The sequence below is a fragment of the Phodopus roborovskii genome, unplaced genomic scaffold (assembly GCF_943737965.1).
Source record: "Phodopus roborovskii unplaced genomic scaffold, PHOROB, whole genome shotgun sequence".
Taxonomy (NCBI): Eukaryota; Metazoa; Chordata; class Mammalia; order Rodentia; family Cricetidae; genus Phodopus; species Phodopus roborovskii.
The window spans coordinates 3222059-3247529 of record NW_026126514.1 but is presented as its reverse complement, the minus strand read 5'-3'; the positions used below and the strand labels follow the sequence as shown (position 1 = coordinate 3247529).

Below are 25471 nucleotides of genomic sequence, written 5' to 3'. Positions count from 1 at the left end.
AGAGATACTGCTGCTAAAGCTACAACCAATCAACCAGCATCAACCATGGCTCCCAGTGTAATCAGACTTTATAGGATCGCTTGTGATCATGTGAGAGAAAATTCTATATCAACATCACTCTGATTGTACAAAGAATAATCTGGATTCATTGTCTCTGCCTCCCCCCCAAAAAGTAGGTTTTCTTCACACGTTGCTTTGGTGTTTTGTGTGTGTGTGTGTGTTGTTGTTGTTGTTGTTTTGCTTTTCTCCTCTCACTCAGACTAGAAGTATAAGGATTAGCAAAGAAGACAATGCCCTACCCCAACTCTGCTAATGGGAAAACAGCCTTTGCCTTTGCCTTTCCAGTCCCTTCTTTGGCTTTGTCTGTGTGGCCCCTCTTCTATGGAATTCTCACAGCCTTCTTGCCTCCTTAGGACCCACCCAATTCACTTTTTCAATCAAGTGCTTGCTCCTCTGGGAACTCCTCTTCTACCCCTCCCCACCATGAGGACTTGAATGGTGTTTTCCGGTGTCCCCACCTCCACCCCCACTCATCACTGCATAAGCAGCCTGTTAGCAGCCAGGGTCTTCTTAATTGTTGAGTTTGTTTTCCTCCATCTACTCACTTGAGCAACAAATTCTACAACACAGGAAAGCATATCTGTTTTTCTGTTTGCTTGCTTGCTTTTTCTGTAGCTCCAGTGTCCAAAATAACACTGCTCCTAATACTGATCTAATGAGTGTATGTATACAGTCTACTTCTCAGATAAAATGTTCCCTTTAATCTGGTCACACTACAGCTATGTAAGGCCATCTCTGCTTCATTCTGACCCCATCCCCTATGCCATCAACATCTGAAATACTGACTTTCTCTTCTCTCCAACTCCATGCCATAGCCTCATCTCAGCCTTTCTTTTCTCTCTTGACCTACAACTTGCTCATCAATTGTATTCTTCTCATTACAGACCAACCTTCAAACTAATGGAGAAGTGGTTTTCTAGATCACAGTCCTGATTGTGTGACTTCCATGTTCAGTGAGATAAAAGTCTTAACTCCTAGCCACAGGTCTACATCATTTCTTCAGTCCATGGCTGCCTGATGCCGGCAGGTATTTGCTCATCCATCTTACCCCTGACTCACAAACTGGTTTAGGCCACATTTGTTTGTACTTCCCTGTGCATATTCCCTATTCACCCCACCTGGAATATCACCATGGCTCTGCTCCCTCTCCTCCCACACACATATAAACCACTCACAGCACATGTGTCTATGTGCCTTGTCCTGGTCCTTTCAAGTCCTTAGTTGGGGTAGGAGCTTTCCCCAAATGTCAGTTTTTGAGGAAGCTTTCCCCAAGTCTGGCAGAGTTCACTTGTTTCCTTCACATGGTACCCATGTTACTTTGATTTAACTCACCAAATTTTAATTACCTATATAGATCTGAATTCCCTATAAAGTTATAAACTCATTGGTGTCTATGACATATTTATTCATCCTTCTAATGAGCACAAATCATATAGGACTGCCCAAAAAGACTTTTACTGGATATTCCCAGCAGTGCTGAAGGTGAACATCAAGTCTCATACCCAAAACATTCCAAAGAGAAGACATGAAACACTTAATGCTGGGGTGTTTCATGGATGCTGGGGTACTCGCTAGTTCACTAGCAGTGGAACAGAGCAGAGAATCCCTTAAGGGCTCTCATTTTCTTGGCTAATTCTCACAACATCACTGTGCTTCTGTAGTAAGTCAATCTGTGTACTGGATGTTGTTGGATCTGTTAATCAATCATCCTATTCGTTTTCATAACAATCTGTACATTAGACAAATCATTTTCATTTTAGCGCTGAAAGAAAAGCAACTCAGGGAAAAGGCTTGCCCAGGCTCCTACACTATGCCAGTCCAAGAGTACCCTACTGACACAATAAGCCTGCCCTGAAGGGGACATGAGTTTTCTTTAGGTGTGGGAGCCAAAAAAAAAAAAAAAACACTCCACTTCCACTTCCCCACAATGAACTTATAATAAATGCATGTGCAAAAACAAAAACAAATGGTTTCCCCTGTAGCACAAGAGAGGGCTGTCTCTATGGAGATTAAGCCTTTAAAGTGTAAAGCAACTTTACCCCCAAATCAGCAAGAATCTGGTCCCTCTCACAGCTGAAGGTGGAAATAGGCCCTGCAGGAAGGGAGAAGCATCCCAGAGACAAGGAAGCAAAGTCTAACTAAGTTGTTCTGTATAATAATAACATATAGAGGGCTGCCCTTGAATGGTCCAGGGACTCTCTGGTTACTGTGTTTACTTGCTATCCTCTCTACAGTGCTGGCCTCACTGACCTCCTGGCCTGAGTTTGTCACCTCCTCTCTCTTCCCCATCCTTTGCCATTTATAGCTGAGCTTAACCTGGATTTTCCCAACCCACTAGCTTCCTCCACTACGGATTAGAGTTGACACTGTGTTCTTGGCCTATAATTATCTTCCCCAGCTTCTCAAAAACATACAGTTAATAGACAAAGGTGAGACAATCTGAACAATGTAATAAACAGCATTAAATGCTAATTCAAAACACAGAATAAATATGTATGAGTTTATTAGTGAGTAATATAGAAAAAGGAGCCAATATTCCTTACATGAAAATGCAATTAGTAAAGGTAAATAAATAGGGTAAGTTAAAAATCACTGTTATAATATCACAGTGGTAATTGATTCAATGAAAACTAATGAAAATTGTGATCAATGAACAAAAATTTAAAGACAAATAACAGGGGTGCATAGCCCCAATTATTTCCTTCTAGATTTACCAGTTATTTTGTGGTATTTTAACACATGCCCATTCAAGGTGATGTAACACTACAGTAGAGCCCTTGGCTAGCATGTGCCAGGCCACAAGTGTCCTCTCTATACTATAGTAAAAATTCAATTTGTACGTGCCAAACATCCTTTGATAGATCTCTCTCCAAGAGATGGACTCAATTTCCCTCCTTTTGAAAGCCCAGCTAAGCTGAATGATTTACTTCTGAGGAATGATCATGAAAGAGGGAAGATAGTAACTTTACTGGCAAACACTAAGTGAGCCATGTGTTCAAAGTTAAATCACCAGTTACTAGCTGCATGGACACTATGAACCTTCCACTATGATGCAATGAGAAATGCACTTCTGTGATGTTCTTCCCAAATCAATAAATACCAGACAGACTGAAATTCAGAAACACACATCTTGTCACTAGTCTTTAAAAGTGTTAGTCATAAAAGACTATGAAATATAAAGAAATCATCACAAACTGGAAGTGAGGTTATATAAAAACTGAATTCAAATCAGGAACCTAGGTTGTAAATTGGAACAGAAAAGGGACGCTAATGGAAATGCTAGGAAAATCTGAAAAGTCTATAATTAATAGTAATGTATCAATATACTCTGGTATTGTTAAAATCGTTTAATTAAAATTTTCTTTATTTCTGAGTGTTTCATATATCGATACAATGAAATATGATCATGAACATACCTTCCCATCCTCATTTCCCTCTCCAACTCCTTCTAGATTCCCTCAAAAATATCCTTTACCAACTTCACATCCTTTTGGAGGGGGCATAAACTGTGTCAAATTAGTGCTGCCCATATGTGCATGGGTGTGGGACCATCTACTGGAGCATGGGGAACTTACTAATAGGAAGGTCTGCAAAAAAGACTTTCTCCTTTCCCCAAGAGCTATCAACAGCCAATAGCTCTTCAGTAAGGGCTAGGAATGGGAGACCCCATCTACACTAGAATTCTGACTGACTTGACCTTGGGCAGATATTGTGCAGGTACTGGTTATATTGAAAGCTCATATGAGAGGAACTTGGATGAAGGACATAGAGAGATAGACAGATAGATGATAGATGTGAACATATCCTGTATTGTCTTTGCAACTCTTTCATAAATAAAAATATTTTAAAATAAGATATTTTAACATCCAGCTCTTCTTTTTCTGTTTCTTTGCATTCTGTATTTTGTATATTTAAAATGAGCAAGCTTCCCTGAAAAATCCAAGACTTTTTCATTTTTTTTTTTTTTTTTTAAGTCTGCCTTCTTAAAGAAGTCTCTTCTCAGGAAAGTAAACAATGTCTTATGTTGAACCTCTTCAGGATTTCCTCTTCCTAAACTCCACTGAAGCATTCAGTTCAGCCTACTTTATTTTGTTTGTATTTGTTATGTGTCTCTCTTTTTGGCACCTCTACAAAGGCAAAAGCCCTTTAAACTCCATCCACATTTAGAATCCAGTGTTCACCAGCTGAGTTATTGTTACAGAAGAGGGCCCCATCCATCCAAGTCTAGTTCCTGAGCCAAGCCTAGTTTTGAATCCAGCCTGCCAGCTGCTGTTTCTCCAGATCTCCTCTGCACCTGGGACCTCAGCAGGTATCTGCCCTGATAGAAATTTACAGCAGAGCTTGGAGGCCAGTCAGTGCCAGGAAGATTTATAGAGATCCTTACGAACCCTGGTAACCATTAAAAATACAGCCTGCATGGTCACCGGCACTCACTCAGTAGGAGTCTGGGGCTGGTCCAGGCATCTTCCCACTGGCTCTATACCCCAGTTTTTCTCCCCTTCCTGCTGTTCCCAGTGGAATCCCACGCACTGCCTTAGCTCCTAAGTTAACAAGTCCACCTCCAACTCTGCTTCGTTCACTTTATTAAATGGGCTTTCCTCTAACCTTGAAATTTACTCCAGGATAGACTGGACGATTCTTGTCTCTCTGTATTCTGAGGCTTTGCCCAACACACCGGTTGGAGATCAAACTAAGAGGGGAATATAAATGAAACAAAATATATACAAATTATAATTATTTTGAACCCCAAACTTCATCCTTGATAAGAAAACAAATGAATGTTCATTTTTAACCAAGAGACAAAGGTTCCTGGCATCGTGTGTTGATCATCAATCCCAGGAATTGCATACAAACAGGGATTCTGGATTCCAGATCAAGGATGTTTAAGATGTGGCAAAGATCAAATCCTGAATGTTTGATGTACTTCTAAACTTTATACTTTATACTTGGAAATCTGCCCAGAGTTGCAGAATGGACCATGGAGAGCTTCTGTAGGATAACCTCCCGTGGAAAGACAGCTAACACACTTAATGCGTTGGAGTCCTGGAGTCTTCAGTGCTCTTAGGTGCATGGTGATGGTGTTATATGAAGCACTTATCCTGGTGTGGCTTTGGGTCACCTGAATAAGCTTAAAGTCAGCTCCTCCAAGTCTTTGCTAAAGCATGACTGGCATTTTGTTTAATCTATAAACCTTTACCACCTCTCAAAAAATAAGCAATTGGTCACAAAACTACATACCAGGAGAGATGCAAGTAGAGTTCATGGCTAGGCTGGTTAGGCTGTGCATTATATATACAAAACCACATGTAAAGTTCCATAGACCTACATGATAATCAGTGAGGTTTCCCAGAAGACAGCAGGAACATGCATCCTTCTAATAGATTAGTCTATTATGGCAGTTCCTAGAGATGATAGTGAAGTGTTTTGAGGAAGGAATGTCTTTTCTTAACTTCTGTAACAGTATAATATGAACTAGTAGCAGCCATATCTCATTATCTATTGTAAGATTATTTCCCATTCACTATTCAGTGATTTTATTTAAAAAAAAAAATGCTATTGAGCCAGTCTTGTTATGTAGCCCAGGCTAGACTTGAACTTGTAATCCTCTGGTCAAGTTTGGGAATTACAATTACAAATGTTTATTACCAAGCCTGATCTTCTAATCTCTGAATTCATGCATATCACTCCACAGTAAGAACCCACAAATATCCCTAAACATTGAAAATTTCCCTTAGAGCTTCTGCAAATATAACCTCAGTTCAGATAAACATTTATCAATTTGGAAAAAATAGCAATAACATGCAAACTAATAATCTAGCTAAAACAGTACATTAAAATGTCACAGTTTAGCCAGGAGGTGGTGGCACTCACCCTTAATCCCAGCACTCGGGAGGCAGAGGCAGGCAGATCTCTGAGTTCCAGTCCAGCCTGATCTACAGAGCAACTTCCAGGACAGGCTCCAAAGCCACACAGAGAAACCCTGCCTCGAAAAAACAAAACAAAAGTCCCAATTTATCATACCTCAACACCAGTTTCCAAGTGTGTGTGGCTTCAGCCTTCCTGCACTGCAGCAGCTCCTTGACCTGGTTTCTTCAGTAGAGAATTCCAATTACATTACACAGCAATGCTAAATGTTACCCTCAGTTTTATATAATGGAAAAGATTAATTTGTTCTTATCCTCTAAAATGAATTAATTTGCATTGGTTGCCTATTAGCAAATTTTCAGTAGTATTAAACATGTCAACCAACGTTTCTTAAAACTAATGACTATATAATAGTCCCTATCATTTAGGACTTAAGACATCCATAAATAAATAAGATGCAACATTTCCCATCAATAATTTTATATTTTGGAGGGAAAAGAAAAATATTTAAGTATATGAAGGTAATTCAGTGTCGCATGATCCTCACTAGAAGTATGTTAGAGAGGGAAAAGAGGAGGGAAGTGAGTCGACTTTATGAGACGCATCAAAAGCTTTCCTAGGAGGAAGCACCTTGGCCCAGTCTTGACAGATGAGTGGGAGTTAGCAGGTGGACAAAGCTATGGTATAAGGACTCAGAAAAGAAGGTGGTGGGAGATAAAGGCTATGCTGTTGCCTGTGGATGGGCTTCTCATAGCATATAAAGATCTCTATTTCAACCTGCAGGCAAGAGGACAGTCACTGAATGTCTCAGGAGAAGTTCTGCTCAGATTCAGAGAAGAATGGCTCTTCATGGGATTGTCCCAAGAGCTTTGTGGAAGGTGTAATGGAAGAGGACCACACTAGGAGCTTCCATGGGACAGACAAGTGATGAGAAACTTTTAGGAGAAAGAAGTGCAGGGTGGCTGCCTGAAGACATGCAGGGCATGATCTCTGGCCTCCAGGCTGAAGGCAAAGCTGAATCCTGGGGATATGGAGAGCAATACAAAGCAATGGCATAGATGACAGCCACATGTGGAGGTGTAGGCAGGGACACTGCCGTGGAATTCTTGGACTCCTAATGGGGTCACAGATAGAATTCAGAATGTCACAGAACTTAAATGTGAGAAAAATTATAACCTTGTGCTCACTTACTGAAATGTCCCCCAATAATTTCAATTATAAATACAGAAAACTCACCCCAGAAATATTAGCAATGCCTGTGATTACCAGAATAAACCACATTGCAGTTCTTAAGTGTATTCTGAGAGTATGTTTATCATAATTACTGCTTAAAATTATAGTAATTATCAGACCTAATACTGAATCTTGTTATTTAGTGTATTAATTTAAGAAAGATAGAGAGAAAGGAAGGAGGAAAGGAGGGAAGGAGGGAAGAAAAGAAGGGAGGGAAAACCAAGGCAAGGTGATAACATCCATAACCCCTACCATAGAGGTAGAAAGGTAGAACATTTGGGGCCAGGCTGGGTTACATAGCAAGATACTGTCTCAAAACCAAACAAATAACAGCAACAAAAATAAAATCAGCTGGACATATTTCAGCCAGTCATCACGACTCAAACTTGCAATTCCAGCTCTTGGGAGACTGAAGTAGGAAGATTGAAGTGAGTTTAAGACTAGCCTGGGCTACAGTGTAAGCTCCAGGTCATTCTGCACTAAGATTCTATCTAAAAATTACAATACCAAATTAAAATACCAACAACAAAAGCATTCATCTCTGTATCACAGTTTTCAGAAGTATTTTTACAGCTGCACCTCAGTATCATTCTATGTACTTTGCCTGATGCCTTTAGAAACATTATCCAGAAAAGGGACCAGCAGTTTTCCCCTCGTGCCAGAGGGTCTGTGTACAATTCAAAAAGCCCAGGTTATTGTGAGAACAAAACCACAGGACAACAACTCAGAGAAGCCAGGTGAAAAGGAAAGGACCAGCACAGTGCATCTCAGGATGATGAGAGCAGAAAATACACACAAAGTAGGGCACCTCCCTAACTTACCAGTCAAGTCGCACACCAGTCAAGAGTTCTCTGCAAGCAACAGAGCTAACCAAGGCAAAGACACAGGCTGAAGGAGTATGAAGCAGGCCCTACTCCAAGGAAAGAATGGAAGCAGTCCACGGAAAAAAACTGTCAAGGGTGGGGATATACAGGCAGCAGCAAATAATTGCACCCCGTTCTCACTCCCCAGACTTTCTGGCTTGGCCTTGCTTTGTGTCCATTGCAGTTTTACTGAACTGAACTGACAGGTGCATGAAGATCCACAAATGAGGAAGGCCGTTCCCTAAGACACGGAGGGCCACCAGGTCAGCAAAGGATGCTAGGTGAGTCAAATCCAGTGACCACTTTGCAATTTCTCCGGTGACTTCAGTGAGAGCTGTCTCCATGCACCCGGATCCAGATCACCCGGATCCAGATCACTCCTGTGTAGGAGCCGGCTTAGGGAACAGTCCAGTGTCCTGCTCTGCCAGGAAGCATGCTGTTAGAAAGGAGAACTGGGAAGACCGTAAGAAATCAGAATCAGGGGTAGGCTTAGGTTGTTTCAGACTGAGAAGAAATCTGGGCATGTGTCTAGAGAGAGGAAGGAATCAAAGCAAGAGGAAAAGTTCAACATGTATTTGAGCCTTGGGGAAGTTACTGAGCAGAAATAAGTTACTATTCCTTTTCCATGCCAGGCACTAAACACATCAGACATCGCTCTAAACACCTGCAGTATCTGTTAATACTGGGAGTATCAAAACAACTATATCCATTCCACAGACCAGGGAATTACAATCCAGCAAATTTTAAGCATATTGTCTAAGGACACAAAGCAACAGTGGGGGAGTGCTATTTTGACAATATTTTACCTCTTTGTATAAGGTCCGGCACTAAAGAGAAGCATTCCAAATTGTTGTTTTGTTACACAGTACGTTCAGTGCGAACCTGGAGTACATGGAAACCTATCTCAAAAACCTGTGATTATACATTTTGGAGGAAGGATACAACAAAAATGATCACATCACACCATGGATACAGAATAGTCACGTATCACTAAAGCATTGACTTCTTTGCTTGCTTACGATCACGTTTGTATGTTTCTCTGTAGTACAGTTACTATTTTCCCATTTCCTTACCCTGTTCCTTGAAAACAAAAAACTCTAAATCTAGCCCCTGAGTAGGTTAAATTCTTCCTTCTGTAGATGGTAGTTCTAACATATATAATTTGGAATTATTCTGCAATAAAGCTATGTCTCTACTGCTTATTTGTATATCAAGCCACTTTTTCTAATACATTACATGTTCATGTGTGTTTATTTTATTCTTAAGTTATAAATCAATACTGTATTGCTTATTAGATTTGGTGAAACTGCTTAGTTAGGCTTCTCTTACCTTTCTCACCCGTGTGAATTGTCCATCCTTCTGCTTTGTTTAGTTTTGTTTTTGAATGTTTCCTTTGTAAAATGGTTATGTTTATCTTGAATTTTTCCTACATACAGGCTCTATAATTAGCAGTTTCTCCAAAATGCCTTTAATCTTTTTATTGAATAATTGTGTAAAGGATCCACAATCTAGCTACTCTATTACTTCAACTAGCTTTTAACATATGTGTTGAGGATTTAAATGAGTATGTAAGTGGTACCTCTTAACATGGAGCCTAACATATGATCACTCAGCAATTAGAAGTCTTTATTGTTGGTATTAATATTGCTACACACACTTATAATAAATTTGTATGTCTCAAACCCTCATCTAAAATGTCATCCCACTGACTACAGCATCAAACCTTGATATGCCTACAGGGATTTCTGTATTTAAATGGACATTCCTCCATCCCTAGCTCAGAAGCCTGAAGTCACTGGCCATATGAAACTTTTCGTTTTTCCAAAGTTACAAAATCAAAAAACTTCAACGGGAAAGTTCTTCTCTGACTTTACAATTTTTTAAGTCAAAATGAAAATTTTTTTGAAGATCACTAAAAAGCAAAATTAAACAAAACAAAAATGAAACACTCACACATATAAGTCAAGTTCACATAAGATCTAGACAGTGCAGTTTTGAATTTCTGCCCCAAGTAGTTGTTGCTTTAAAATACTGAAATGGCATCTTTTGGGAAATGGGTACTGTCCTGCATATTTAAAAAAACACTTTCAAATAAATCCTATTTCGTGAAGCACAGTGTCAAACCGTCCTTATGGGATAATAGGCCACAAATAGATAACCCCTTTAATGAGTTAAAAGAGAAAGAAAGAGTCCTTAGACAGTAACTGGAAAGGGTTCTCTACCTCAAACATCCTGGTTGTAAGCATGACTGCCAGGAGTCTTCTCGAACAAGAGCAGATGTGAATCCAGGAGGATCGGTGAGAAGGGTGTTGGGAGCCACGTATGGGCCTTACGAAGTGAGAATGGGACCAAGGACAAGGGGCACTCACAGCTTTGAAAGCATTATTGGAACTCTGTCATGTGGCTGAGTGGAGGACACTGAAAAACTCATCCTAGTCTGTGTTGGGGGTCTTAGGACCAGGTAGCTTCAGATGAATATCTTACAGCTCCTGAACAATGTATCCCAATTTCCCTTCAGGAAAGGATTTTAAGAACCTAGGCAGGCAAAGCTACCTTTGAGGAATTTAAGTAAGACCTCATAATTTTTGTAGGAACTGCCCAACTTCTGGGGATGAGGGGGTACAGAAGAAATCAGGTCAACTGAAGATACAGAATCAATATTTTAAAATAAAATTTCAGGTCTTTATTTTCTTGAGGATGCGCCTTGTGTGTGCTACAGCACACATATGTGGAAGTTAAAGGACAACCTGTGAGAGTTGGCTCTCTCCTACCAAGTGGGTTCTGGGGATCAAACTTAGGTTGACCTGACAGCTTATCAGCAAGTACCTTTACCCACTGAGCTGTCTTACCAACCTGGCTTCCTTGATTTTTAATGTTCAGATATTAATCTCAACTAAACATTGGAATTCGTTACAATGACAATAATGGGTGGAGTGTTTGAGTTCTGGGAAGTCTGCACTAGAATTGGATGCATGGTCAAATGTGTTGGTATTATGAGGATGAGCGTAACTTATGCCTATTTTGAGTTTTTATCCATCCTTTATCAGATGAGAGACAGGGAGAAAATAGTAAACCTCAATGTCTCTCATCTGGTAAGAAGTAGGTAAGAAACAGCCTTGTTTGATAAGACCTTTAATTTACTTTAAGATAACTTGATATCATGTGACACCTATGGCAATTAAACTTTCACTTCAAGGCAATCTAATAACTAGAATGGTTTTATTTGTTAAAATTACATGTATCTATGCACATTCACTAAAACAGTTTAAAAACACTCATGGGAACAAAGAGTAAGAGTTCTCTAAAGTCTTAACTGACCACTCCTCTTAGTGATGTCTTTGTCTCTGTCTGTGTCACTGTCATTGATTTAGAGGTTCTGGTGGTATGATGTGAACTAAAGGATGCAAACCCTACCACAAGAAAAACTATAAGCATATAGTTAGAATACCTAAGAAAATGGACAGGCAAGTGGCTAATGCCTCTAATCACAATAGTTGGGAGGCTAGAACAACAGGATTGCTATGAGTTCTAAATACAGGGATCCTGTATTTAGAAAAAGAAAAGAAAAAAGAAATGAGAGCTCATCAAGCCTACTAAACAGCTGGTATGGAATTTGGGGTGAATGTTAGTCCAGTCTACTAAATAAATATCTCTATAGATGACAGGTTGCAATCTCAGGCTCCCAGTCATCAAACTTGGTATAAATGCTATGGAAGAATAGCTATTACCACTTCAAATTTGGGAGTGGCCATGGTTTCTAAAAGTAACCTAAAAACTGTGGGTTATCAAATTGCCTTAAAGAAATCCTCAACTCCAATCCTTCATAACCCATGAGTTCTTGTGAAGTTAAATGAAAAGGTTTCCAGGCAGTTGTGTGCCCTGAATATGTATATATCACCTCTGCATCTGCTTAAATACTCAATATCATGTCTAAAACTGCAAGGCTAATTGTACTTAAGTATACTTAAGTATAATAGGTATTGGCCTGTGTCAGACAATAAATGCATACTTTTAAAAGTGGAGCTTCCCTTGAAAACATTATGAGCTTTCACTTTGATTTGTATTATTCACTGGGCCCCATTTTTTTAAAATAAAAACTCTTTACTAAAACTAAAAACAAAATATAAGGAATACAAGGTATTTATTTGTATTTTAAATAATCTTTTTTAAATAGCAATTGTATGAAAAGTCTTTCCATATTCTCCCCAGGCCTCATCTCAACACTCTATCCACTCATTCTCTTTATATGCTTTTGTAATCTGTTAACACCATAACATGGTGGGCACTGTGCTTAACAATATTCTACAGCCAACCAAATGGAACTCTGAAGCATTCCTCCAAGTTAAGGTCAAATTTTACTACCCGATTAGACCCTGAACTAGAATTAACTACACATACATGTACCTCACCATAACACTTTATACTTAATAGAATTAATCAAATGGCTTTATAATTTTTCTAACGTTCCTACGACTGTTTTGCTACATGTGCTGTACACAATCATGGTCCCTAAGCAGATGCTCAAATGATGCAGGCTGAAATCTGATTGCTGTTCTACGTAGGAACCACACAAAATTTCTTGGCCTTATAATTCTCCTACATCTAGACAGCTCCTGAAACACCATGCCCAAAGTGATGACAAAGGTGTGCAGGTGGATCATAGGACATTGCCTTAGGAAAGCCAGCATAAAGCCAACTATTAGAACAGCCTTCAGGCTCCATGAGCAGCAGAAAAGACCTGCAACACAGTGAAGCTAGTCAAATTGCACCTGAGTTTCACACAGGGCCACCTGTGAGTACCATTGTGCCAGATTCCTTGCAGAATACAAGAACAGGCAGTGTTGAAGCTGTCAACAGCACTCCCAACTGTTTGGGGAGACGGTGCACATGTGTTTACAAGCTCAGTGTGAGTAAGTAGTAACATATAATAGAAAAACTATTGCTTTATAAATTCATAAGTTATGAGGACAGAGTTTGAGGAATGAGCAAAGACGTTAAAAGGGACCTAGGGCTTGTGGCTGAATTCATAAGTAGAACTCCTATTTGTCTCCCTAGTTCTTTACTGTGTTAATTGTGTGATGCAGTTTCCTGCCCAGTTGGCAGAAAGAGTAGATGTTGGTACACTAGTCTGACCACTGATGACCCACAGGTCTGGGATTGAAACAGAAACTGTTCTAAAATGAGGACAAGGCAGCAACAGGCTATAAATAGTTCAGTCTCTACTGATCACCGCTGGGCATTTCCTGTACCTCCCTCCCAGAACCCACACTATGCTAGGTATTTCATAAACATTGTTTCCAAGCTTCACAATGTTTGACAACGCATCTACTATAAAGAAAAGAGAAGCAGGCCCTCAGTAGGCTGGGTAAGCATCTAGCAGGAGGATAGACAAACCTCTAAACTCAGAAATCTTAGCTCACCAGTGCCTCATCTGCTTTCTTTAAGGGAGCCTGCCTTCTGGATCCTCAAAGAGAATCAAAGCCTTTGCATTACTCCATTGTGAACATTGCTGGAGATGGTGGCACACTAACTTTAGGGACACTTTGACTACAACAATGTTTAGTTCAAGCTTTAAAATGTAACAAATAACTTAGGCTAAAATCGCCTGTGCAGTACAGCTGCATATCCAGCATTCATACTGTGTGTTTCTTCCCTCTTCCCCACCACAGTGTGCTAGCCACACTGGATCCTGAAGTTGTCCTGGACATACACTGTAGCCAAGCTCGGAAAAGTTTAGAAATGTCTAGAATGATTGTGGAGATAGGAGAGAGACGTCCATGAGATGCTACCTGGTTGTATTCAGTCTTTGTTTAGACAAACGGAAGCCAGGAGATGGGCAAGCCCAACCTAGTCCACTAGACATATTAAAAAAAAAAAAGTGTATTCTCACAGGCTCAACCTTACCAAATCTCAACAATGGTCAGGTGAAGGCAGAAAAGGGACAGAGTGCTGGAAATGTGGGAATGACTCCTCATATCTTCCTGGAGAGATATGGACTGGAAACAATGTTTACTTCCAGGTAGGGAATTCAAAGTGAATAGATTTAGAATGGGAATGACATTGAGGTATGGAGAATAGCCATATCTAAAAAACTCAGTAAACTGGAGAAGTATAAATCTAACCCCAGGAAAACGTATCAGAGGTTAGAAATCTGAATTCATGGCTAAACACTAAATCTCAAATTTAGCACAATTTTTATAGAACAAAACATGAAAACTGTTTATTATAAATGCACAAACTTCATAGTTTTGGTGGAATTTTATTATTTCAAAAAGTAGAAAAATTAAAGGAGGAAGATTAAGTAAGTTTTGAGATTCTAGATATGTGCCCCTGAAATAGTCACCTAGAATGGCACAAAAGATAACTTCTCATTCCCCTCAGAAATGTCCTTAGGAACCTTGTCGGGATGTGAGTGGGTGTGGCACCAAGTCATGCTAAAGGAAACCCTCTTCCCAGGAACCTGCCATTTCTTACAACAACTTCTCTTCCAGTCTACAGAGAGCCACTTGTTTAGCAGTTAAGCATTTACATATTGTGGCTGAGAAGTACTATTGTGGTAACAGCATCATAACCACTTATCAAGTGTCAACATATGTCAGGTGCCATTCTGTGAGCCATGAACATTACCAACAAGCTTGCAAGGCAGGCTTTACCATTTCCATTTCTCAAATGAGGTTGCTAAAGCCTGGTGAAGTTAAACAACTTGCTACAGTCATAAAGTCGGTAGCAGAGAAAGCAGAAATCTGCCCCAGCCCAGATCAGCCTTCACCAAGGCCCTTGACTACTGTGCATTACTTCCCTTGCTCATTAAGGACTGGTTTTCATCACTGACATATAAAAACAGGAAAAAAACTAATATATTATGATAACAAATGATTTTATTGAACCACATAAAGTTGGTAATTATTTGGTCATTTGACCACAAAAATGGGAAACCCATATGGTTCAAACTAAAAAAAGCAGTCACTCATATTGTATATCGATGTCTGGGACAACAATATGAGTTTCTTAGAGATTCCATTCCCAATGGGTAAGGCAAGAAGAACCAAATATTTTATCCTGATCACTAACTGAATGTATATGCTATGGCTAAAAAAGACAAAATGAATGAATCTGCAAAATAGAGAAGCTATGCTGGAAGAATTACTGGAGAAGAAAACAACTGGTTGGCTTAAATGAAACCTTATGTGTTGACTACCAGCTGGCAACCATGAAGTACTGGGAAATTCAGGCTAAACACATAAACGCGAGAAAAAAAACGCGACACATGAACACCATTGTCTAAATATTTGTTACAAAAACTTTTATGTTGAAGCCCCAGCCCCCAGTGTGATGATATTAGCAAATGGAGCCAATGCAATCGTTCAGATTCTGTAATTCTGTCCTATGGACACTTGCTACCACTGGCTGAAGTGCCCTGATCTTGGAGCTCTGGCCTTCACAACTGTGAAGAATGAGATTCTGTGAAATCTGCCCTCTATGTTATCACAATAGCTCTCCTGGATTAAGACAAGACTTCTAGCTTCCCCTCACCCTTGGTCCTGCTGGGCCCACTGCTCGTGGGCCAGAGTGTGGGTCCAACACCTCCTCCACCTCCTTGGAACTTCCTGAGTCGGCTCTGAGCACACTGGACCCACCTCTCCACATGGGACCACCTTGAGCCCGCACTCACCTGATCTTTGGGCCCCATCACCTGCCCTCTGCCGGACACCTCCAAGAGAGCTCGGATCATCCAGAGTTACAGACATCGAACTCCTGACCCACCTACAGCCACTGGGAGAACAAGCTAAAGAGAGAGAGACTCTACCTGCACCCACTGGAAGAAGCGATGGGAAGATGGCAATACAAGAAAACACCCAACAATAGAAAGACAAGCATGGCACCACCCGAATCTAGGGAATCTACATCAACTAGACCTGAACACACCAAAGCAGAGGAAGCAGAAGAGAATGATTTTTAAAAAATAACTTCATAAAAATGACAGAGGCCCTCAAAGACAATATGAGAAAATCCCTTAAAGAAATGGAAGGAAAAAAAAAAAAACAAATTGGAAGAATAGAGGAAAAGACCAAGCAAAAAATGCAAGAAATGAACAAATCTCTTAAAGAAAGTAAGGAAAGCCAAGGGGGAAAAAAAAAATCAAAGACAAGACTTCTGACTATTTTCATCTACACGAGAACAACAAGCACACTTAAAATATTGGAGTATGGCATTTAAAGTCAGAAGGTTAAACAATTAAAAGTTACAGAAAACCCTGCAAGTGAGATATAAAAGATTTGAGTTAATAGGAAACAACAACAAAAAAAAATTCATTTAAATTTAGCCCTTTTGTTTTAGCCCTTGCTTTACTATGAAGGAAACCAAGGTTCGGGGGAATTACTGAGTAAGCACCAAAGCTCAGCTCCCTTATCCCAGTCATTGTCTCCCTAATGATCCTGCCACTTCAACACCAGTGCTGTGTGAACTTGGTAACTGACCATGACACGTGCTACTGACATATGAAAATTCTCAGGCGGCATAATCATTTGTCTCATAGCATGAGACTTATAAAAGCAAACCTGAAATGCACTTAAAGCTTACTTTAAAAGTAAACAAGTCTTACTTACAGTCCTAAAATAAAGAACACTGAGTTTTCAATTTTCTTATTCAGAGTGCTTTTCTAATTGCTGCTGGATAGTCACTTTAAAAATGAAGGCATTCTAAAATAGGTTGCTGTTAAATGAGTTAAAGCTCATGAAAAAAAAACCAAAAACACCTGTTTTTAAAGAAATACTTCAGAAGTATGACATTTAAAGCATGCCTCTGGAATAAAAGTCAGCAGCTGATTATCTACTACTAAAAGATGGTTTGAAACGGCTACCTTCACCAGTTGCTTTATTTGTGAGGTTGCACATCTGGCAAACAAGTCCACCACTCTGTTCCTGTGCTTTTCTGCTGTCACGGGAACACTCCTATCTATTTCCATTAGGGTATTGTTAACAGGGAAGGACCGCTGCCTACCATGGCTCACCACTCACTCGCCCTACTGGGTGCATACACCAAACGTTCTTTCAAAACGCACCAACCAAACCATCAAGCATATTTCTAGCTAAGGATTCACCAAAGGAGACGGCCACCAGTCTGTGTGTCTCTTCATAATGTGTATTACAGGACCTGTCTGTCTTTTAACCATGTGTGTGTATGCACCTGCATGAGTTTCTATGCGCCAAGTGTGTTCAGGACCTCTCAGAGCCACCATTCACTGAGCCATCTCTCCTCCCCCTCCATGGATCTCTCAAATGAGTCCAGAACCTCCCACCCCCCACTGCAACCCCATGGCCATTGCCACTGCTCCAGCACTACTCCTTGCCTCTTGGTGACAAATATCAACCAAAGCATTGAGGCTAGGATGACAAAGCAAACACTAACAGAGAGAAATGCATCTCTTCTTGAGGTGATTATATTATTGTTTTTTGGGTCCTCAGTTTCTCTCTCTAATCCTTTTCGGCTTTATTTTTAAAGCACATATATTTTAAAAAATCTAATTACCAGGACTGAGGATATTGCTTAAGCGGTAGAGTGCTCTCCTACGTTTGACACCCAGGATGACAAAAACAAAACAACAACAGCAACAAAATTACTTCCCGTTCTATGCTAGAGTAAGCTCAGACTTAAAAAGAAATCAAAGTATCAATTACTTTCATTTATTGCTAAACTCCTGTCTCACTGTATGAGTCGTATCCTTTAGTAGTTCTCAGAGCAATCATCACTGTTTTATGGCTGTTTTTAGTTTTGCCTTTGCTATCTGGTTTCTGTCTCTTTTCTGGGGCAGCAGCCTTTCTGAAGGAGGTGTTAAAGCTACCCCTCCGGTGTTGAAGAAATACGAATCTCCATGGCTTGCTATGACTACCATTTTCCCTTATCTTCATCTTTAAACAAATAGCAGGAAGGGGTTTTTATTGATATACTTGCCATACCTGTGTTCATTTTTACATCTAGTCTCCTATCACATAGGAGCTCCTGTTTTCGCTATTATTAGTCAATAGGCTGCCTGCAGTAGTGATTAAAATTCTTAAAGAGACATTCTCCTAATTCACAGAAACATGAACATCAGATTGAAGACGGAGCAACATCTGAACCATTAAAAGTGAAATTCAAGCAGATTATTTCACTCATGGAAGAATTGAGAAGCTGCAGAGACAGTGACAGTTCTGTGACAACCACTGCTACATTGATATAACAAGGGTGAAGGGACATGAGAACCTGGAATCTGCTAACCAGACCTGCCTTGTCCTGCTTAGAACTGTCCTAACACTGACAGGACCATAGGCATGGTGGGAACAAATCAAGTGCTAAGGAGTAAGGAAACGGAAGGAGGCTAGAAGATGATAATTTTGAGTGAGCCAGCAAGTGAAGGTAATGAGTTGGCAAAAAAAAAAAAAAATTCATATCAAGAAGTTAGATAAGAGAAGATGATGGGTCCTGATGGGTCCCCACGGACATGCTGATGTCATTTACCATCATGCTTGTACCCATTTCATCTCAGGTTCTCAGGTGGCAGAACAAGGGAAGAAGTAATCAGGAATATTTGCAAGCAGAGCCCAGACAATGATACAGTGTTGACTTTGTGACAAGCTCTCCAGGAATAAATATGTGTGGTCTTGTGGTTGTCCTTGTTTTTTGGTTTGTTTTTGGTTTTGTTTTGTTTTGTTTTTCATTTTTTCCCTTTAACAGATGGTGGGCATTTGATGTATTTGTTCATTATTGACTACTAGTAAATTACCTGAAGTAAGATGCTTTTATGACTTATACAATGGTATTCATGGTAAATATCAAGATTGTTATGGTATGAAGTTCTTGGGGCTCAATTGTTGAAGAGAACTCTACCCTAAGGCTTCCAAGAGACATCAAAGCCCATTTTTAGATCCCTTGGGCTTCTATTTATTCATATACTCAAAAAAATAAAAGAAAAGTTATCATTTTTCAAGGTAATATCATTCATGAACCATCATTCATATGCCATCATTCAAGGTATCATTGCTCATGTCATTGATGACAACTATGCAAATCTATAGACTCACCAATGAACACAGCCCTTTCTCATGGTCATGACAAGTGAGAATATTTCCCTGTCTTGCAGCCCAGAGCCGATCACCCAAGTCTCATTACCACAAATAGTAACTGGATCTGGACCGTGGGACATTAGCAAGGCAGGACTGAGAAAGGAAAGCTCATTATATTGACTGTAATTCCCATTTTTAATTAAAAAAAATATGAACTCTTCCTGCAGTAATATAACCTCAAATCATAGGTTCCTGGCCTCCTGAGGAGAGGGACTAAAATGATAGGGGGAAGGGGGAATGGAAAAAAAATAAAACCATTCCCAGCCAGCATAAATATGTTGTGTAATTAGTTAAATGAGAGTTAAACAAAGAAGGTGATGAAAGTAATCAAGTAGTAAACAAAGGGCAAGAGAATTGGTACAAGCATTGAACCAATAGGATGCTTAATTAGCTTGCTTTGCAGAGAGGATTTGATTTCTCCCCTGGAAGCAATGTGGTGACACATAAAGCTGGCCTCTGAAACATCATCAGCTATAATGTGATATGTCCCTGATTGCCTATAAACGCAATGCCACCAAGTTACTGTGCAAATTGCTAGTTTTCCATGGGATGGGGAGTATTTTGCTCTGAGTTGTTTTAGTAACAGTGGTCTCTTAGCCTTAAAGTTTTAACTTACATCTGAACTGTCTCAGAGATAGGGTATAAGAGAGCCTCAAACCCAAACACACACAGGGCTCAGGAGCACCAAAGGGACTGCATACTTTACAGAGTCCAGTATAAAATGGAAAAGCAGATCCCCCTAGGCAGACATCGTTTAGTTCTAAGATCACAACAGCAAAGTGTTGAGTCACGTGTGGATTTGTCTAACTGCACAGGTTATAACATAGGCTGCAAACCAGGATCAGTTCAGGCACCATCCAGTTTGAGAACTTGTTCTGGAAGTCCCACACTATTCCCCTAGTTCTTCCTGTGACTCAAGCACACAGATGCAAGATGGCTGGAAGAATCTAGAGTATGCTTTGTGGCTGGGGATCAGAGAAAAGTACAGCTGGTAGATTATAAGAGGCCAATCCTTTTCTTTCCTCACCAAGTCTTAAAAACAAATCAAAGATTCAGATTCTAATGGATATGTACTTCTGGAGAAGAAACCTTAGGCCTTATTAATTCAGAACACCTAACAGTCAGATACTCTGTGCAAAGTCCTATAAAAAGTGATACCCCTATGAAAAGTGTTTCCAGTTACCAGCAAAGATGAAAGAGCTCTCAATCTTAAGTTGTTTGTGTTTGCTTTGTTTTGTTTTTCTGCTTTAAAACGACATGGTGAATACATAAATGTTTCAACGGTTTTAATCTGGAATATTTCCAAAAGTTCCCGTTTTAAGCACTTGGTACCCAACTGGTATCACTGTTTGGGGAGATGAGACATGGGCATATCTTTGGTAATTATTCTTGCCTATAGTTGCAATGCAGCACTCTACTTTCCACCAAGATGTGGGGAACTGCCCCTTCAAACTCCTGCCAACATAAATGTACTTGATCCTGTGCCATGACATCCCTGTCATGAGGGATGACATCCTCTGAATCCATGAACCAAAATAAACCTCAGCTTAGAGAAAGTAACTAATACAAGTGCAGACCCATAAATATTCATGTAAATATATAGCTTTAAATAAATTAGTTAAGGTACTGCTTCCAAGCCTTCTCACTTGAATTGATATTTGTACAGCATGCTAGTATACACATGTAAGGCTGGAGCCTTGTCCGCACACATCTCCACTGGCCAACTACCTTCCCAGAATGCTATACCTAGAGGCCTGTCCAGGAAGGGAGTTTGTCAAGGTAAGAAATACTGCAATAAATTTTTTATATCTCTCCTTAATTGGTCTGCCTTATGCATTTCTTATTTTCATAGGTCAGTATTGTTAAATGAGATAGAAACATACTTTCTGAATTATTGCAATTATATTTCTCAGAATAGCTTATACCAATATGACAATATTGGCCTTTTTGACACATGGCAAGATTCTAATCCATCTAAAGTAGGAAAATTTGGCTATTATTCATGTAGTCTGTCCATTTCCATATATGAACCATGTATGCATAGACAGCTATAGTGATTTCTATATTAGCACATGGAATCAAAATAAACAGAAACATTTTTCAGTATCTAGGTGAAAGGAACCTTATTGTCATTCCCCATCTAGAATATACTGTGTGTAGATGCTCCAACTGTTTCCTAACCAACTTCTCAACCCTGTACCTCATGCAGAAAAACTTGGGCCTCCCTGGAGCAGTCTAGGACAAAGGCTATCTTCTTCCCAGAACTTAAAAAAGGCTAATGCACCCTGTGGAATAATATTTCTAAGCATTCGCCTCTCCAGAATCAATACCAGTGTGCTATCAGTGTGTGCATTAGCCTATACTTAAACAAAGAATGGCCCCTTGAGCCTTGTAATGACACTGGGGGTGGATGGCTAGGATGGGCAAGATGATGTGGAGATGACTGTATGACTCTCCTCAAGCACGAGGCTTCCAGGATTTTGCACAAGACTTGATTCTTGAACTAGATCATAAGCACTCAGTTTCAGCCACTGATATATCCAGCCAATAAACCCTCTTTTTAATCTCTTGACTCAAGAGATGAATTTATATTAGACCTTCAAGCTTGTGAAAGACGTTTTGCTTTTATTACCTGCCTGATATTGCCAGAAAATGCAAATACCTTAAGATTAGCAGAATACTGCAGACATAGCTAACAAGATGGGTACAACAAACTTAATCACTGATGACTCAGGTAAGACTTTTAGTGAGACTCTGTCATGCTCACTCTCATTCATGTAGCTTTTTCTGTGCACAGGCTCAGCTAAAGCAGTATGTCAAGCAGGGTAGGGACAAAGGCCTGGGCATCAATTCTGCATTACTTAAACAGCTATGGTCAGAGTAATTATTCACATCTGGCCAAGAGTCACGCTCATCTTTACAGTAAACTGATCTGAGTGTAGTGAGGTGCACTGTAAATCTGATCTTCCAGTCAGAACTAGGAGGGGTGGGGTATGTGTGAGAAAGTAGAAATGACTAAAACAGTTAAGGTGCGGTAAAACTGGAGGAGCTGTAGAAAGCACACAGGCTTTCCAGACAGGAAGCACTGGTTGGAAATCCCAGTCCACTTGTTTAAAAGACATGTGACTGTAGCCAAATGACTAACCTAAGAACTGAGTCTATGAAATATGAATACCAGTGCCCAATCATATGGAGTGAGACTGTTCCTTTCTACCTCATTAGGTCCTCTTAAGAATGAAACAGCCTAATACACGAAGCTTAGCCCAGTAAAACTCATAAATAATGCATTGACTAAATAGTAGTTATACTTGCTACTAGTTATACTTGCTAGTAGTTATTATTTTTATTAGCCTCACTATGGCCTAGTTATCTAGAAGAAATTAAATCCATTATAACTGTAATTTAGGAACAAAATCCATAGCCAATAGCATACAAGAGGCTAACTGCTTGTGAGACTTACACAGTCTAAACTTGGCCACACAGTCAACCTGGTTTTGAAAATTCTCCGGTCATTATGCACAACAAAATACTTAAAATTCTGGAAAATTTTATTGAGATATCAATAAATCCAGTCATAGAACAGTTTCTCTCTCCCCTCCCTCCCTCATACATGCACACTCGCTCGCTTGCACATGCGCGCGCGCACACACACACACACACACACACACACACACACACACACCACCCCTTGGGGATATATTAAAGCTACAGCAACTGAAAAAGCCATAGCTAGTAATTAAGGCCCAACTAATCAGAGTGCAGCCCAGCCTGTGGCCTGCTAAGAACCAGAACAGCCGGATGACAGCTCCAGCTATCGGGGCTTTGTTCTCCTGGAGCAAAAAGCACAAAAGCATAAAGTTGAGGAACTGTAGCTGCACATTGTGGGGGCTGGGAGGATGACAGACAGGCTTGTCTGCACTGCGCGGCAGCCCACACCCGCCAGTGCCCACCCTCAGAGCATGACTTCACTTTTCTAACACTGCCCTTAAGGAATCCGGCCTCTGTGACTTCCAGTAATTGCATACATCACCCGTGATAAAGCAAGCAGCTAAAAGCACTGTTAGACAAAAGAGATAAGAAATAAGCCAAGAGAAGCCCCATTAAAACGCTGCCTTTAGTTATTTGATCACGCCTAGCAATTCATATTACCCAACAAGTCTTTTCTCATCACTTGTCACTGGAAGCAGTACTTCCTAGGGATTCTGATGGGGGCTGGGCATGGTGTCCAGACTTGTACTTGAGCCACCAGGCACCCTTTCCCTTCCCCCCATTACCATCTTGCTCCTCCCTGTCACCCTAGAGCTTCTGGCTTGACTGTGTTCACACCCAGCAGTCCCGGCAGAGCTTTCTGCTCACACTATGCGCCATAAAAAAGCAGGCAGTGAGCATCCATGCTCCTAAGTGCTTGAGAGAGAGAGCCCGATGGAGTTGACCTCTTCCATCCCACAGAGCTGCATGCCAGCCACCTAAGCTTAAAAGACTGGGAGCAGCATGTGTGTGATGTGGGGTAAACAAACTAATTAAAACGCAAGCTCTCCCACTCAAGCTAGTGCCTAATGGGACTGATATGTTCAACTCCACAGGAAAAAATAAATCAATCCAATCTGTTCCTACTTCTTATGATATATCTGTTTCAGGCTCCATCCACAATCTAAGCTAAAGGAAAAGGAGCTCAAGGGTGCTATTCTTTCCAGTAAGACTATATAAATAAGAACTAGCAAAAGACTGCACTGAAACACGAAACCACTCCCTGACTGTAAGTGGACAGATTGATCAACTGAACTGACATGTGCCTGCTCCTTTCTCCTCCTCATAGCAATCAGTTGTACCAGGGAGATCCATGTCATTTCCCAAAACAAAGGTTCCCTACTGGCCTTGTTAGACTTTCTTTTAGAAAACAAAAATAAATAAATAAATAAATAAATAAATAAATAAATAAAGTAAAGACACTTCAAGACAAGCTGTGGATTGAATGTAAACAGTGCATGTTTATCCAGACTTTCAGAATTGAGTTGATTCGATGAATGCAGAGATTTGCATCCCTAACAAGTACTAAGGACCCCGGCAGTTATCCATCACACCAATTTGGGGCTAAAGTTAAGCAAGAGATGACAGTGCCACTGGTCCTTCCAGAGTCTCGCCTGGTTATCCTTGACTATAACTGCCGCAGAGAGGAGATGTGTTCCTCTCTCAGTTACAAACCAGCCTGCAAGCAACTCCAGCTACAGCCTCTTAACTGTGGAGGACATGAATTGAAGATATTTCATACAGATCAAAGGACATAAATAATATCATTTGGTTTTAGTCTTTATGCTTTTAATAGATTCTTTCTTAACATGCAAGAGAACCCCTTTCACATGAGGATTATGCCAAATGCTTAATCAGTGCTTATTCCTTGCTGTGAAGAAACTGAAACCCAATGGAGGTAAATTCTGAATTCCATTCTGCAAGTCACTAAATATTTCATAAATCACAGAGGCAAATGGGACCAATTAGCCCTGCCCCATAAAAAAGAAACGTATCTTTACAATGTTAAAATATCATGAACTACACATTTTAGAGCTTATGTAGGCTTCTACAATCGGAAATTATCCTGTGCTTATTTTTTTTAAATCCATGGGAACACTAAATATAACAGGCAGAGATGGTGTAAGAAATCTTTATACTTTGATTCTTACATGACGGTTACAGGCCTTTGTCTTAATACAGCAGCCTGAAAACAGAATTAGGTAAAGCGACCCTTCTTTCTCCAGTCCATTTTAAACAGACAACATCCCTCCATCTCTGCCTTAGCAGACGCCGATTAACCAACAAAACAGCCATGCAATTAAGGCCCGGACATTTAATACTCACCATCTCCTGCTCCCGACGTCTTCTTTTGGTGTTTACAGCACATCTGTAGGATGCAATACTAGGAGATGCCTTGTTTGACCTGCTGCATGATGCTGTGACATCAGTTCAGATGATGCAGCTCATTATGGGAAAGACTGCTGTTGCTATGGCAACCGGGATGTGCTAGGAATCCTTGCTGCATTTCCAGTGGAGCCTGAGACAATACGGAAGCTCTGTAAGAAACAGACAATATGCAAAATTTAGTCCGAAGGAAGACGGTTCTTCATTGGACTAAAACCTGTTAAGTTGAAAAAGGATTTTCCTGGAATAATTTTGGAGAAAAATTAAGATTAATTCTTTATTTGTTGCTCTAGATTTAGAGAATAAAGGTGGGAGTAGAATGTAGATTCAGTACTAAACAAATACAAACTCATATTCATGTTTAACTATCAGGCAATTTGATCATTTCTTCTCTCAGGCTAGAGATAATACCTCTTTAAAAGTTACTAAAAGGAG

General features: G+C 40.1%; 1 protein-coding gene across 1 annotated transcript in view; it reads right to left on the bottom strand.

Annotated features, from left to right (window-relative positions):
- Akap6 (A-kinase anchoring protein 6) overlaps positions 1–25176 on the bottom strand; it is a 418711-nt gene extending 393535 nt beyond the window's left edge. Inside the window, exon 1 of the mRNA XM_051195831.1 lies at positions 24977–25176. The gene's annotated coding sequence lies outside the window, so the exon portion shown is untranslated. The remainder of the gene's footprint in view (positions 1–24976) is intronic.
- Between the last annotated feature and the right edge of the window lie 295 nt (positions 25177–25471).